Here is a 19143-nt window from a genome sequence, read left to right on the forward strand (position 1 = left end):
AGACGCCGTTCATCAGAATTAGAATTCAAGTCACCATTACTACTGGAAATCGAGCCACAGCTTTTGTATGAATGAGAAATGTTTGCGGTCACATTTGCAACTGATACCAGATTCGCGTATATACTGTAGTCAGAATTTGACTTCGAATTAGAACTCATCATTTAAATAAAACAGAATTAAAATTCGTATTATAATTAGAAATAGCATTATTGTGAGAAATACCGTTCTCGTAGAGCTGCGCCTTGACTTGATGGTTATTATCGTACTTCCTAAGTTTCTCCTTATAGTTGCAATATACCTGTGATGATATCTATACACCCTGTGGAGCAATCCTGAGACCACAGTCCTGCCAGTTCTAAGTCTATGCGAGGCTTCAGTAATCAGTGACGCCTCTCTTTCTCTCTCTCTCTCTCTCTCTCTCTCTCTCTCTCTCTCTCTCTCTCTTACTCTCTCTCTCTCTTTCTTGTTTCTGACATTATTTATTCATATTTCATTAAAGTAATTTGAATAACAAAAGAGACAACTAGCAACGTTATTTCTGAATTGTGGAAACAGTTTATTTCTCTCTCTCTCTCTTTCTCTCTCTCTCTCTCTCTCTCTCTCTCTCTCTCTCTCTCTCTCTCTCTCTCTCTCTCTCTCTCTTACATGTTACTCTCCCCTCAACCTATAGAAAGAGAGTTAAATATAGAACGGGTAGAGATTTTATGCAATGAAATAGCCATTAATTACTTGTTCAGACAGTGGATAGTGATTTATGATGGTCTGAGTGGGTCTTGCCCTTTGATGTGGTGATGTTCTTAATTTCTAACGTCTAAGGATGTTGAATTAGTTGTTATGAAATAGGGTGAGGATAAGGGAGAGGTGAAGGGGAAGAGGATGTAGAGGGAGAGAGAGATAAAGAAAAACTTTTAAAAATGATGGCGACAAAACTTGAACCATATGTGAGGTGTCTCTCATTGGCGGAAATTTCAGGTAAACGACAGAGAAAAACTTGACTGAAGAACCTCGCTAGGAATGAAAGGGTAACATCTACAGTAGAGCCATCCGCCATATCGTCCTGCTGTCTCCCTTGCCGAATGCAAAACCGGATATAAGGGAAGGTACTTCAAAAAAACAGGCGTTAGCAAGTTCTTGAACAGACATTACACCTCTAGCGTTCGTGTTTTTGCAAACAGTTGTAACTAAAAAAGAATAACATTGATACTGGGTTTTGCATATTATGACATCGAAAAAATAAAACGTTAACTTTAGCTATGGAAGAGAAGGAGTAAACATCAGATAGGAAAGACAATCCTCATTTTTTTGCAGATGTGATCACTAGGGAAGACAGAGCTAATCTCAAGGAATATCTAAACTAGCCTCAATATTTGCAGACTGTCGATAAATCAAGGAGGAATTGGGAGGACCCTTATTGGTAAGATTAATGCATCATCTGTCTTGATATATGAGTTTGTGATCTGAGTTAAATGGGACAATAAATCAACTTCAAAAATGCATTATTTTCCCTTCAGCGCAAATATTCATTGGGGAAGAAACAGACTTTCCTCTTCTTTCCCTTCCCGTAATGAATCGCACAGTCAGTCTTGTGAATGATTCAGAATTGGGTGGGATGAAAAATAAATCTTTTAATTTTATTTTTTCTTAGCTAACTTCTTACCACTGAAAACAAATGTACCATGCAAAAGTTGGGACAATAGTAGTTCATTTACATGTTTTTGTTTAGTGTTCAATCAAAAGAAAACTATGATGGAAATCAGGCATGAAGATTTAATGTTGACTTTGTCAAATTCATTAAATATTTTCTGAGTAACTGTGTAACCATGCATTCAGTGACAGTTGAAACCCACTGGAAAAACTGTTCTTAAGCACCAAAATACAATTACTGCAAATCTTTTTAGAACCAGTCAAGCTAACAAACCACTTCCAATAAAATAATAATAGCGGTAGCAGTTTTTCAATGAGGTTAAGATAGATCTAGGATTATCAGCATCCCATTCGATCAGTTAATTAGCCGCAGTATTAGCACCAAGGAGTAGGCAGTTGTGATCACTAACCTATGTATATATACGAAGTACCAATATATACATATATATATATATATATATATATATATATATATATATATATATATATATATATATATATATATATATATATAATGGGTGTTTTGAAATTAGAGGCCCCCACAGAACAAATGGAAAGTTATGAAGTTTCCTGCTATAGCCTATCTCCAAGTACATTATTATTTTAAGTTTCTATCAAGCTATTTTTCGTTCTACAAAATCCATATGACTCTCATCGCCGAAAGAGTGAGAATCTTGGAAGGCCTGAAGTCCTTTCTCAGGAGTCAAAAGACATCATAGCTGAGGCAGTGGGTAGACCAAGAAAGTCTTTACGTAAATTAGTGCTTGAACTAGAAACAAAAAGGGGAAAGAAGAGAAGTTATAGTGCTGTATATCGTGAGTTGAAAAAATCTGGTATCAAGCCATTTCATGTTATCAGCAAACCCAACATCACTCAGCAACAGTGAGAAGACTGTGCATGATTTTGTGGTTCATTTCTTAAAGATTGGGATGAAGCTGACTTTCTCCATGTTGTTGCATCAGATGAATTCTTCATTTACACAGTCAGGAAGCCAGATCATAAAAATGACATCATTTGGGCTGCAAAGTTGGATGATATCAGCGATGACATGTGCTATTGGCAAGTTGTGAAGTTTCCTGAATGTTTGGGAATTTTGCTCAGTTTCACAGCCAAACGGTTAATGTGGATCATCAAAAAAAGGGACAGTCATGGAATGGCGAATACTTCAGAGAAACTGTGCTTACTGGTGGAGTATATCCTTTCCTCAAAGATCCTGAAAATGTGTTATCTGCTAAAGAAGTCACATTTTTGCATGATAAGGCACCATGTTTCAAGGCTCTTCAGAGACAGGAGCTGCTTCGAAACAGTGGTATCGATTTCTTCTCGTCAAATGAATTTCCAGGGAGTTCCGCTAAACTTAATGTGTGTGAAAACATTAGTAGTATCTTAAAGGATCGTGTTGAAGCACGCACAGTGAACTATGATGGTGTACCAAGCCTCAACAACCTGTGAAGAGAGGTGACCGAAGTGCTCAGGGAAATGGCGTTTGAGTCTCAGCTTTTTTGCAACTGGCTGAAATCATACCCCTCAAGAATGCAGGCTGTGGTACATGCAGAAGGAGGCCACACAAAATATTAAATACTCAGAGAGAAACTTAAATAAATACCTGTTCTGAATTACTTTTGTTTTTGTCCATATCAATTTTTTTGTTTCTGCTGTAGAGGGGGACTCTAATTTTGAAACACCCTGTATATATATATATATATATATATATATATATATATATATATATATATATATATATATATATATATATATATATATATATATATATATATATATATATATATATATATATATATATATATATATATATATATATATATATATATATATATATATATATATATATATATATATATATATATATATATATATATATATATATATATATATATATATATATATATATATATATATATATATATATATATATATATATATATATATATATATATATATATATATATATATATATATATATATATATATATATATATATATATATATATATATATATATATATATATATATGAGATGTATATATATATATATATATATATATCCGTATATATATATATATATATATATATATATATATATATATATATATATATATATATATATATATATATATATATATATATATATATATATATATATATATATATATATATATATATATATATATATATATATATATATATATATATATATATATATATATATATATATATATATATATATATATATATATATATATATATATATATATATATATATATATATATATATATATATATATATATATATATATATATATATATATATATATATATATATATATATATATATATATATATATATATATATATATATATATATATATATATATATATATATATATATATATATATATATATATATATATATATATATATATACTCATCCCGAAAAACGAAGACAGTCGGCTCACTCCTCAGGTTTAAAGATCGGCTCTGCCCTTTGATGTCGTCTGGTGTTGTTTATGAATATACTTGTCCCAGATGTAGTCTGAGAACATATGTTGGATCCACCAGGCGGCTTCTCAGGGTCAGAGCCGACTCTCATAAGGGGGTGAGCTTTAGAACTGGATGCCGACTCTCCAATCCAGAGCTATCCTCCATAAGAAATCATGCCACCAAGTGCAAAACACAGATAAATTATGATGATTTTAAAGTTATTGGCCAGGCACAGAACTAACAGAAACTGCAGATACTTGAGTCTTTAAACATTAAACTACGGGTTCCCTCATTAAACACGCAAACTACCTCAATTCCATTGTTTTTGCCATAGGTCATTATTATTTGTACCTCTGATCTTTTGTTTTGTTTTTTCTGTATATATTTTCCTTTTTTACTGTTAGTATATATATATATATATATATATATATATATATATATATATATATATATATATATATATATATATATATATATATATATATATATATGTGTGTGTGTGTGTGTGTGTGTGTGTGTGTGTGTGTGTGTGTGGAAATCTGTCAGTTGTAAATTCAGTTCTTTTGATGTATGATTTATCACAAAACAGACGAGTACTGTCATAAATGGAACATAATCTTACGCATCAACAACAAACTCGCATTTGATAGATATACATGAACGAAATCTGACATTTTATGACCGAATTAAAGCACATATGTCCACAACGAAACCCATTTTTCCCCCCTTAGAAAGTCGTGTCCTCGTCGTCTCCCACATTTAGCTGGATAACGAACCGGAAAAATCGAGTCTGGTTGGCTGAGTGCGATGTATAATGGAATCGTGAATCTGGGATGATCGGAAGTTTGTTTTTCTTCCAAATCTGTGACCGATGAAGGAGAAAAATGAGAAGTAGACGGATAAGGGTAACAGAGTATTTCTCTCTCTCTCTCTCTCTGTATATATATATATATATATATATATATATATATATATATATATGTATATATATATGTATATATATATATATATATATATATATATATATATATATATATATATATATATATATATATATATATATATATATATATATATATATATATATATATATATATATATATATATATATATATATATATTATATATATATATATATATATATATATATATATATATATATATATATATATATATATATATATATATAAAAACAGATAAATAGTTAGTGAGATATATAGATAGACAGACTGACATTAAGTTGATTTTGCATTCATATTGTAGTAATGTTCCTTTTAAGGACACCACTCATCTGTTATGTGCTAAATGACATAAAATTTAATTTGTATAAAATCAGGAGAATATTTCTGATTTGTATAAACCAGAGAATCAGTACAAGAATGTTCATGAGAAAAGATGGTATGATGAACTTATATATATATATATATATATATATATATATATATATATATATATATATATATATATATATATATATATATATATATATATATATATATATATATATATATATATATATATATATATATATATATATATATATATATATATATATATATATATATATATATATATATATATATATATATATATATATATATATATATATATATATATATATATATATATATATATATATATATATGTGTGTGTGTGTGTGTGTGTGTGTGTTTTTGTAACAAATATTTATACCTTGTAGGGTCCCACGTTGACCCCATGCGCCGTCATCTCACCTGGCTCACTAATCTCCGCACAAAAACATCTCCGTGCGCAAAACACGCGGACGCAAAAACTTAGCATAAGTCACGCATCTTTTGTACATTTATCTCCATTAATTTTATTGTCATGTTAAATGTATCTTTATCACCATATGCATTACAGTGTCAGCATTTCAGCCATATGTACCATAGCTTCAGTCATGCCTTGTATATCAATTTATATGTATATATTCATCTGTCATCAAACACAAATGATTGTGTCCTGACCTCCGTTTTCGTTCACCTAGTGTCAGATGCTTCATTTCCACTCGCAAGAGTTATTGACCTGTCTGTTTGTTGTCTGAATAAATTAGTAAGTTTGTAGATTCTGACTCTTAATCTCGCCTTCGCTACATTGATGACCACGGAGATGACTGACCCAGCCAACCCCAGTGATGCTACCTCCCCAGCGAGACGATCGCACCTGCCTCCATATGTCTACCTCCATTCATGCCCCACAACCCAGAAACTTGGTTCTTCAGGGCAGAAACAATCTTCCGATCGGAGAAAATCACCTCTTCAACACACAAAGCAGACGCAGTCCTTGAATTTCTGTTGGATGTCATCTGCAAGCAAGTCACAGGATGACTCACAGAACTTCAAACCCTTGACACCTACAAATTTCTGAAGGACCAGCAACACAGGGCACCCATAGGAGACGAGCGACCATCACACGTCTAAAAACAGTTGCGGCAGCTCATCACGCTATCCACCACAGATGGCCAACCTGAGTCATCCCTAGACCTTGAGAGAGGTACTCCTCACAAGATTACCCCGCCAAACAGTGACGGCCATGCCCAATGCCTCCACCATACCAATTGAAGAATTCCTGAAGTTGGTCAAAGCAGTGCACATAGCCCACAAGACAGCAGAGCCCACGCAGCCACCAATAGCAGCATCAGCACCACAACTGGCCCAACAGTCAACCGACATGGAATCCGACAGCGACGCAGAGAGACCAGCCGCCCCCACCCACAAACGAAACTTCCCCAAGCAATTCAACAAAGGGAAGATCACCTGAGGTGATGTGCTACTTCCACTGGAGATTCAGGAAGAAAGCCAGCAAATGGGACAAAGGCTGGCTGTTTTAAAAAACATGCGAGAGAGTCGCACCCGTGACCCATCCAACCAAACGTCAGTGGTAAGCAGACCAATTGCCTCCAAAGCGAAACTGCACCTGCCCACCGCTGTCTTTCTTCCAGGTACCAACATAGAGGCTCCACATGTTTCTTCATCAGGGACGAAAGGTCAGACACAGAATTCCTTGTCGACACCGGTACATGCAGGCCATTTGTGCCAGCCAGTCCGAATGAACAAGTCAACTCTGCTCTACCTACCAACCTCCATGTATCCACCGCCAGCAGAGCACCACTCAAGATGTACAGGAGGCAGGATATGAACGTGTCATTCAGTGGGAAAGACTACAGTTGGACCTCCATAAGGTTGCCAACTCTAACAAATTTCAATAAAGGACAATAATTAGAAATGTAGCCATATTTTTTTTTTAATTTAGGTTTAAATGTATCCACAAGTTTGGATATACTTTGACCATACCTTTACACAAGCTTCTAGTTTTTAAAGTTTTATTTGTTCTGACTTTTGGCGGACTTCAGCAATTGTGGATCATGTTTTATTTTTTCCGAAAATTCCCGACAAGTGTCTTTCAAGTTAGAGTATATGAAAAGTTCACTTTTCATTAGTTCTGCGGAGCATCTGTTTCTTTCATTTCGCCATTTAGATGACACTACACTAAAAATGCGTTCACAGTATGCTGATGTTCCAGTGGTAGAAAGCGCAAATGAAACTATTTTGAATATATTAACGCACTTATGATTAGCACTTTTTAAAATCATGTGCCATTTGCTGCTTGTTGTTTTGCATTCTGCAAATAGTTCAGAACTTTGAATCTTGCTGAAACTTTCTTGAATTAGTGAAACTTCATCAAAGAGGTTATCCATGTCCAAATTAAGCCTGTCTTCTACAATTTATACAAATTTCTGATATTTTGGGAAAGAATTTCTTAAAAAACTTAGATTTGATAACTTTCCAAATGTTGAATTTTCATCAAAGTCGATTCTTTTTTCCAAATATGTTAGTGATGACATAAGGAATATTCTAAAGTCTTCAGTTGTCTCTTGAGCTTCAGTAGTATCTACATTTTTAAGAAGTTGGTGAAATTGATACCCAAAGAATTTTTCATCATATCGGGATTTTAACTTATTTCTTAAATCAGCCAAAATAATGAAAACATCTGCTGCTGAAGTTTCGTTCTTCTCCAGTTCTTGAACGGCTGATTTAAATATCTCCATAACATGCTGCGAGAATAGCAAATAAATTTCAGTAAGCTGAGAAATTTCTGTAGAATCATTATCTATTCTAAGAAGTTGAAGTAATTGTTTAGAGCAATCAGTTGGTCTGCTCAAGAAATATGAACTTAAAGCTTTCCAAGAAAGTAAAAGTCTTTCAATGCATGGCTGCAGAGATAGCCACCTAGTGGGTACATGTCGAAGAATTTCATTAAATTCTGTATCTGCAAACAAATGAAACTCTTTAAGAGTTTCGCGTTTTTTGCTGACATTGAGAAATGGCCATAGATTTTCAGGACAATATTTTCAATGTCCTCATTCAAGTTTCCCAAAGCAAATCTTACTGAATTGTGTAAAATGTGGGCACTGCAGTTAGCCTTAACAATACCATCCTTCACTGTGAGAATGTTTGTATATAAAGAATGGTTTACTCCAAAACTGCAGTTTGCATTATCTGTACTAAAACAAGAAACTCTTTTCCAATCAAGTTGCAAATTATCCATAGTGTTTTTCAAACAATTGAACATTCCATCTGCACTTTCATCTGCATTCTCGAAAAAATCAATAATATAATTTCCTGTGCCATGTTCCATGCTGAAATATTGAACGCATACTGGGAACATTTTCCTGTTTTTTTTATATTTGAAGCATCAGTTTGAAGTGCAAAAAATAGAGGAGGATCATGTTGTTTTAAATCATCCATAACCACTCCCAATGCCTTTTTACCTAGCACATTTGTAACAATTGCCTCGGATTTGGTTCGACCACAAGATACTTTTGCTGCAACTTTCGAATCCTGGTAAAGTTTTGAATTTAATTTCAGGCCACAATCCACCGAGTTGTATGAATGACTGTGTTTAACTGCATGATATATTTGAGCTATTTCCGAAGCAACTACAATACCTTCTTCTTGTGAATTAGTTTTCACTAAGAATTTATCAATTAGAGAACTGCAAGCTGAAGTTTTAATTCTAGTTTTGTGGTTATCCGAATTTGCATGTCGTGTTACTGCTAAAGCACCCATGTATCCAATTTTAAAAACACTTTGACAAATGTTGCACTTTGCCTCTTGTGGATTACTAGTTTCTAACAACCATTCATACTCCTTTTTCCAGTCCTTGTTAAACGAGCACATGCGTTTTTTTCTCTTCACTGGGTGTTCCATGATCTGGCAACAGAAAACCATTAAAAATTAATTGCTTTTTAATATATATTTTTAAAGTCAACATTTAATGAACTGAGCTAGTCAGCTAATTAATGCGATTTTCAATCGTATATATACTTGTACTTTATTATTAACTACCTGAAAATAATAAATGTATAAGTAACACCATCGTAACCATATTCTTAACCAAGTAGCTAACCATATTTTTTGTTGGTTTCACCAGCAACCTAACAGGTATCAGTATACAGCTACAATAAAATAACCGTCATGTAACCCTCCTTCACAGATACTAGGATTACAGTAACTGAACAAGTCAGAAGTTCACGACCAGTGACTTCAAATGAAAATGATGAAAAGGAGCAAAATTCCCACAAAAATAGAGAAAAAAAAAACTAAAAAAACTTCCAAGAAAAGAGCTAACCTAAAAATAGATAAATAAACAAATTAATATAAAATTATATCATAATATATAATGCTATATGATAAAAAAACATAAAAATATAACTATAAGGCAATATCGCTTCCAACTTTGCTAACGGTGTCACATTTCTTAACTAACAAGTTAGTAAAAGATACTGTCTATTACGGGACTGCATTAATATTTTCTTGTCTCTGTATGCTATACCAGCTGACAATATTTTGCTGCACTAGCATACTTGCAATAGGCCTATTTACAGTGTGGCTCTGTATTATTCCTGGACTGGTACATACTGTCTGATACGGGACTGCATTAATATTTTCTTGTTTCTGCATGCTCTAGCCTACCAGCTGACACTATTTTGCTGCAATAGCACACTTATAATATTTACAGTGTGCTTTTGAATTATCACCTGATATAGCTGGTACTTCACATAACCACATACTAAAAGCTTTTCTAACTTTTTTAGTGTTTTCTTATCCTTACTTATATTTTTAAGATATAATGCGCATTAATTTCACAAGGAGCTGACAATTTTATGAAAGAAAAATGAGATCAATTAACCTCCACATATATTAGACATAATGACAACGAAAGTAAATGCCTTTGTACCTCACAACGTTGAAAATGCAACTGAAACTCTGAAAGGGACCGAAACAGCGGCGACCGCGCACAGACTAACAGAACGAGTATGTAGCTCGTACAGTACTGTACTAGCGCCTTACAAACTACTCTTACCATTGTCAAGTTTATGCACAATTCTGCGCATCACGTTATCATCAATTTTGTTGACAGTGGTAATATGATAGAAATAAAGGACGTTTGGCGTCCTTTCTAAATACAAAAAAGGACAAGGACTGAATACCTAAATTAAAGGGCTGCCCTTTGAAATAAAGGACGGTTGGCAACCCTAAATTCATGACAATCCCTAATAAAACTGCTGACAATGGCCAAAGATAAATTTAATATATCATATGTTCTCCTTCACACGCTAAATCAAGATAGTATGATAGTACTGAACACTCTTTTGGCTGCATAAGACAGATGGGTGCATACAATCGACACATATCACCTGTTGCATTAATTTTTTGTTAGATGTCGTACATTCTTTAGAATTTGAGCTTTGGATAGGAATATCAGCTCATCAAGAGAAGTGCAGAATAAAAAGCAAAAGCTAGTAACGTGATTAATAGCAAATGCAATATTGTCTAAACTTCGACAAGAGAGATTGTACTTTTCCGCAAGTTGTAGTATAGTTTTTTGTATTTTCTTTAAATTTACGTAAAGTGGAAATGCGTATTATGTAGAAGAAGGATATTATGTTTCGTTGTTTGTGTTTAGTAGTGAAAAACGTCGTCTTAGGTGTTTCGTGTGTTTAATTGTAAGTATACTTGTAAATTTGCTTAACTACCGGTATTGGTTGTTGTACGGTAGTTAGTCGAAGGTTTGGTTTCGGTCGGCGACGGCCGTGAACTCTGTCGCTTCATAGCTTTAACCTAGAGTGGTTCGAGCTAGTAGGGGACTCAAGAATGCAGCCATAACTGTCGGTGCTTACAATTCCATTTAAGTATTCCTATTCCTTTAGGAGATATGCATACCTAAATGTAAGGGTAATTTCTTGCGGTGTGCTTTAGATGAGGGTCGTGAAATAGAGATTGTGCTCACGCCAATCTAACTATTGTACATCGAGCTAGGAACAATTGAATACGCCAATAGTAAGTTTATATTGTTAGTTTAGTTAATATACACAACACAATGTATTGATGTAATCACAATTTAAACTAGCATAAGAATGAAGTAACCTGGGTGTCATAGCATAAGACTTAGGCTACGATTTGGGTCAGTACGTTTTGGATCGTTTAGGCTATACGATAACACTGACGGTTTGAAATGCTATACGTATTCTGAATGAGTCGGAATAAATATATACTGAGTATATCATTTATCATTTTATGAATTTTAACTGTCTATTGCATAACAAATATTTGTTTGGTTGTTCTAATGTACTAAAATGATGTATTTGCAATCTGGCTTATTTTCCAAAAAGAACGAAATATGTCTTTAAAAAGATGGGAAAAGAAAACAGAAAGCATGGTTCCTTTATTTTCTCAAGGAAGCTTCACAGCTAACTCAGCCACGGCACGGTCCGTGTGACGTCACTGCTCTGAACAGCCTCAACTCCCTGACCATCCAGCTACCTTCGCTCTAAGGTGGCCTGAGATGACCTCCTTATATCTATAAACCTTGGCTCATGGTAGGATAGCTTACATGCATCATTAAATTATGGCCTATCTTTAAGACGAAACTTGAGGATTTTAGAAGGAATTATCCTCGATAATAGTCATAAGGTGATCATATAATAAACACTCAATAATATTCAGACTTCTATAAAAATCGCTCCAACTGACCTCAGTAAGATCATGGTGAATACCATCCCAGTTGGCCTGGGATTTCTTGAAAGCTAACATCAGGAACAACCTGATCCAACTCCACATTAACCTTAATCAAACCATGATCAGATGAACACTCTGGTGAACCTGCTCTACAAGATACAATTCCTGTAACTATGAATACAAGGTCAAGAAGATTGGCAGATTGGTACGTGTGTTCATTTGTTAACTGTTCACAACCATAAACACTTCAGAATCCTAGAGCAGCAACACCATGATTGTCTAGGGCAGTAACTAAGCTCAGCCAGTAGTGTGATGTGTATTGTAATCGCCAACGAGAATAAAACAAGACTTAAAGTCAGCTACTTGAACTGCTGCCCTGTTGTTGTAAGCAAGCAGCCACAAATAGTTATCCAAATGTGGGTTCCTGAAGATAGTCTGCCACAGACTTTGACTACTTGTGTTTCAAGACATCCACACTCATACAGTGGCCAAAGAGATGTGGAGAAACCCTCTCTATTATACGAAGATATAAGAGTTTCAGAATAAAAGAAGATATCAAAATTAACAACAGCTACATCCAAGTCCTTTTAATTTTTATATAATCTATGGGCATTGATACTCGTATATAAAATACATTTCCATGGTAGCTTCCGTGGACGTACGATAAGTTCATTATCACCAGAAAGAAGCAACATGTACAAAACGCATAACGAAATTGTTTTTGTTAAGTAAGTAAATATTTCTTTATGCGTTTTGTATATGTTGCTTCTTTCTGGTGATAATGAACTTACTGTACGTCCACAGAAGCTACGACGGAAATGTATTTTATATACGAGTCTCAATGCCCATAGATTATTATATAAAAATAAAAAGGACTTGGATGTAGCTGTTATTAATTTTGATATCTTCTTTTATTCTGAAACTCTTATATCTTCGTATATTAGAGAGGGTTTCTCCACATCTCTTTGGTCACTGTATGAGTGTGGATGTCTTGAAACATAAGTAGTCAAAGTCTGTGGACAGACTAGCTGCAGGAACCCACATTTGGATAGCTATAATTGTGGCTGCTTGCTTACAACAACAGGGCAGCAGTTCAAGTACCTGACTTTAAGGCTTGTTTTACTCTCGTTGGTGATTACAATATACATATATATATATATATATATATATATATATATATATATATATATATATATATATATATATATATATATATGTATATGTGTATGTGTGTGTATATATATATATATATATACATTATATATGTGCACAGTATATACATATATACATATGTATATATATATATATATATATATATATATATATATATATATATATATATATATATATATATATATATATATATATATATGGTATATATATGAGTTTATATATATATATATATATATATATATATAATATATATATATCAATATACTTGATAATGTGGACTGTTGGTGTGTGTGTGTGTAAAAATACATTAGATATATCCAGTTTGAATGAGTATATACACTTCTACTATATGCACAGAACAATTGTGTATGTGATATATATATTAATATATATATATATATATATATATATATATATATATATATATATATATATATATATATATATATATATATATATATATATATATATATATATATAGAAAAGTTTATGTCCATGAAAAGTTAAAATTATCGCCGGAATGAAACTGGTCAGCTGGGAGGAACTGGCACAAACAGGAAGGACAAATACTGAAGGAATGTCAGTGGAATTGGTTTTGAAAATGAGTTCATGGGTAAAGACAAAGAAAAGGAAAATGATAACGGTCAGGCATTTTCTTGCTAAACCACCGGATGCAGCATCATCCTCGTCCTGCCCTGCACACCGGTTGAAAATCAAGAAGGGGAAAATAAGATAGACATTGGAACATTTATCTGAACCAAAGGTACGTCAGTAAATTTATAAGATAAACGAAAATTATTGTCTATTCTAATCTGATGTCGTAAACACGATTCCAAGTCAATCACTGCAATAATAATAATTTGTTTTTCAAAATCAAGTTCTCAAAATAAATAATCGATTTTCGCGCGTTTCATTTCCGGCAATAATGGAAGAGCAATTTAATAAATTCATGATTTACATTGCTGAATATTAATGATGAACATTTATTATCATTTTCAGTTTCTCTTGGACGTTTAACCACGTTAGATGATATACGATTTAATGGTTTGCGTGTTTTAAAAATGGATTTGCATTTATGTAATTGGTAAATTAAACTCTTAGCAAAAAGGAAATATCAGTGTAAATATAGCATTAATGGGTGTGTGTATGTGTGTGTGTATATATATATATATATATATATATATATATATATATATATATATATATATATATATATATATATATTTTGTGTGTGTGTGTGTGTGTGTGTGTGTGTGTGTGTGTGTGTGTGTGTGTGTTTATTTACATATGACTGTATGTCAACAAGTATTCTCGTGAGCTTTCAAACGAGATATATTGAATTTGTTATCTTTACCTTCAAGAAGAAAAGATAATGAAATCAGTCAAGATTATACTTGACATACGAAGAGCACGAAGACTTTCAGAAATAAACGGATTTGAATAATTATATCATACCCATAGAAAATGATTGTAGGTAAATGCTTGACGCTTGAAAACAGAGTAGTGCAATTAATCAAAATACTGATGATATTATCTACAATAACGACAGTGGTAATGAAGACGGCAATGAGACGAAAGAGTCAGAGAAATGAACCGGGAATAGACTTTTGTCTGGCATAAATTTACCCCTGAAATTACAGTGATGTTTTAAGGTAACTACAAATGTTCTGTTGCCGTGATCAGAAATATATAAACAAATCTAGCCTTTCACTTGGAGACAATTAAAGCGACAAGCAAAAGTTTTACCATGATAATCAGAACTGCGAAGAGATAATTTTTTCAGGTGAAAGGACTGACAACTTGGTATGTTTGATGATTGGAGGGTAGATGATCAACATACCAGCTTCACTAGTTTTTAAGATGTGAGGGCGGACGGACAGACAAAAAGACATCTCAATAGTTTTCTTTTACAGAAGACTAAAAAATCCGGCTGGTCACTTCATAATAAATAACATTAAAAGATTAGGAACTTCTGCTTTAAGATTTTGATCGTGTGAAATAGAGCTGAAGTTATTTACCATGAAGGCCTGAATTTCCTTTGTTTGACTTGATTACACAAACACGTAAAAATGAGATTTCATCAGAGGTGAAAGGCAAAATGATCTGATTGCTAACTTCTTCTACTCATTTGGAGTATTCTGTTAAATTTCTTTGACAAATCAAAAGGCTGAAATATGTAATGCTGGGTACACAAATACACACGCACATGTTATTCCCCGCCATAAAAAAAATGGACGGGAAACACTTACCTCTTATGGCCCCGTCGAGCTCTGTTCGGTAAACTTTGCCTCTTTAAAGGCTAAGCCTGTCCTACGCATTTATGCTGCTGTCCGAACGACGCTGGTTAATTGGACAGTGAGAGCCTGGCAGTGACACAGGACCAAGTTGTGTACAATATGGATCGTGAGACATGCAAGAAGAAAATCGCGATGTGTATTGTTGTATTAATGTGTGCAAAGATAAAAGCGACAAGGCAGAAAAGGAAGTGGTGTAAAGAGTGGTTACAAAGAAGAGCAGGCATAGGAGGAAGTCATATGACGATGTGCGGGAACTGAGACATACATGGCTATGAATCAGATTTCATCAGCTATATGAGAATGGACCCTAACACCTTTTATAAACTCTTATCGAAAGTGGAACCATATATAAGGAAAAAGATACCACCATAAGGCAGAGTATTTCAGCTGAAGCTCAAGTACATGCAACATTACTATTTCTGTCAACAGGATGCAGCTACCGATCACTACAGTACAGCACTAGGATTTTCAAGCATAATGGACTAGACGGACAGATTTCCGTAGCATTACAATAAAGGATGTTATTGTATTTGGTTTTCAAAGTTCCCATAAGTCATACTTACCTGACGTATTCATTATGAAGGGTAAAATAACGGGAAACTCTTGTTTCATTTCCTTTATTTATTTATTTGAGAAGGTTTTGCATGAAATTGCGCTTTACGGAAACTTTTCCGTAGGTTACGTCTTTATCCGTTTACCAGAAATATTTCCGTCAGTTAACAGCCCTGCTGCTGCAGGCAAAGCCTCGATACTTCGATAAACATTAGGAAAGCCCTATATGAAGCTTTGCTCGCCGTTTCTCCGTTTCTGACGTCACACCGAGCAAAGTTCGCAGAGCACAGCTCGACCGTGTGGACGGAGCCTAAGCTGGTGCTGGTAGGTGTGGTCCTGAGGACTCCGCTCTCTCTCAGGCAAATCTGGGTTGTCTCTTTTTCTCCCGAGTTCTTCGCCTCTCTCTCTCTCTCTCTCTCTCTCTCTCTCTCTCTCTCTCTCTCTCTCTCTCTCATAAAGCTCTGTTCCTATTTCTAAAGTGTGTGTAAATCAAACCTACGATGGGTTTCACAGACAGTGCAAGTGCGATTTTTTGTAATTATTCTGTAACGAACACTCGTATCAGTACGAGATTTTGATATAGTGTATGACACTCAGTGAGGAAATTTATAGGAGTATCACGAATCGTTAATTATAAAGACACTTTGCCCCTATACCAAAGGGCAAAGTCTCAATCAGCCAGTCACAAAAACGAACAACCATATACAAAAGCTCCACCTCCACCCCCTCCTTCCCCTCCTTTCTTCCCTCACCTGCCCTCCCCCTCCCTTCAAGCTCTCTCTTTCTCTCTTTCTTTTCTCTCTCGGAAGGTAGCTTAAGTTTCAACTTATTTTGTATGATTTTGTTAATATCAAGCAAGCTATCTATCTATCTACCTATCTAATAATAATTTATATTGTTGTAGCTATGTAACGATTCAATCGGTTGTTACCTATCAGATGACCGATTTCTTTATGCATTGATTTGCTCATCTCTCTCTCTCTCTCTCTCTCTCTCTCTCTCTCTCTCTCTCTCTCTCTCTCTCTCCCCTATGATTGTGGTTATGTAAGTAAATAATTATTAGATTGAGATCTATCTGAAGGGTTTTGGAGTGCTTGAGTGATAGACACTATGACTGATAGGAAAATGATTGTTGTAACTGCGTTTGCTTACCTTCTTTGCAAACCTCATTTCTACTCAGGCATTAGCGATCTACTGGTATTATGAGGGTGAGCTTGAAGAAGTGATGGCCACCTCAGAACATAACTGTCCGTATGGTTGCAGAAATGAGTTTGTCACCCAACTCTTCAACTTTTTAATAAAGAGAAAGCTGACAATTGCCTTCAGATTCGTTTGAATAGGTAACTTGTTACAGTTACTCTATGAATTACAAATAAATATTGACCCTTTCCACAGGATATTCATCAGAGTTAAAGCCTTGATTATACTGACGCACGTATTTTCAAGTCATGGATGTTCAAATTTTATTTTATATGATACATATCTATATAAATCCTTTCCTTCATATAGGCCTTACCACCGTGTTGCAGCAGCCTTGAGGATGAAAGTACGGACGGTGCATTCGATTGTGTATTGCAAGACTAGGCCAAGGCCCGTCACACCACCAACGCCTCCAGCACAGCCTATCTTTGACAGTTTCTCTGTAGGAGCCATACGTCAGCACATCCATACAAAGTTTGTTGCCAAGCAGGCTTTTACCCTCGCATCCCTGGCACAGAAACTGAAGGAAGAAAGTATCATCCCTGAAAGTGCCTCAAAGATTTCGCTATGGCGCTTACTCCACAAAATGGGAATCGAGTATAAGACCACTCAGCGCAAGATGTATGTCAGGAAGGAGTCGATTGACATCATGTGCCAAAAAATACGTTCCCTGCGGGACCTTCAAAGACACAGGGAAGACGGCAGGGAGGTAGTGTACTTGGATGAAACGTGGTTCACAACCAGAATGAGTCATAACATGGAATGGGTGGATACCACACAGCCAAATACCAGTGCCAATTACAGCCGTCAGGTGCCACCAGGAGAGGGGGAACGTTTCGTGGCAGTCGCAGGTGGTACAGGCGATGGCTTCATTGAGGGCTCCTTCCTCTGCTTCCCTGCTAAAAATACCAGCGGCGACTACCACGGCGAAATGAATGGCTAAATGTTCCTACGGTGGCTAACAACTCTGCTCCTGCCACTCCTAGAGGAGCCTTAGGTATTAGTGATGGACATTGCTCCATACCATAGTATAATGACTGAAGAGAGTCGTTGTCCCACCACTGCTACCAGGAAATCTGACCTCATTGAATGGTTACAGTGCAGAAATATATCCTTCCCGCAGCATGCTACAAGACCTGAACTCCTCTACATATGCCGTCAAAATAGGCCAGAGCCTGAGTAGAAGGTAGATAACACCATTCGGGAATGGGGTCACGAAATCGTCCGCCTGCCGCCCGCACATCCCGAGCTCAATGCAGTCGAGCAGGTGTGGGGACACATGAAACGATACGTGCGCTCCTCACTCCAACGTTTCACCCGAGCAGACCTGCAGGCCAGATTGGAGGAAGCAAGGCTCTCTGTCACTGGCGATGTCTGGGCAGGGGCAGTACGTCGATCACGAGCTTTTGAGGACAGTTATCGTTCAACAGATAACATGCATGACAGTATTGATCCTGTCATTATTAGTCTTGACAGTGACACTGACGATGAAGTTGACTTGCTCTTAGAAAGCGATCAAGACTAAAAAACGAAGAAAATTAAATATGAAGGATTATATCCTACCCACATTCGAGTCCCGTTATCGATTGATACAAATATTCAATCAAATTCAATTCAGTCCATACAGAGCGTTATAGGTTTTCATGGGTGGGGGGAAAGGGTGGGGTTGGGGGCGAATATATGTGATATTAGGTGAAATAAAAAATTTTGTTTCTCATTTCTTATGAATACCTATCA

At 34.9% G+C, this 19143-nt stretch overlaps 1 pseudogene; it reads left to right on the forward strand.

Annotated features, from left to right (window-relative positions):
• Positions 1–6695: 6695 nt before the first annotated feature.
• Positions 6696–18931, forward strand: LOC136850967 (uncharacterized; annotated as a pseudogene).
• The last annotated feature ends 212 nt before the right edge of the window (positions 18932–19143 follow it).

The sequence above is a fragment of the Macrobrachium rosenbergii genome, chromosome 23 (genome assembly GCF_040412425.1).
Source record: "Macrobrachium rosenbergii isolate ZJJX-2024 chromosome 23, ASM4041242v1, whole genome shotgun sequence".
NCBI lineage: Eukaryota > Metazoa > Arthropoda > Malacostraca > Decapoda > Palaemonidae > Macrobrachium > Macrobrachium rosenbergii.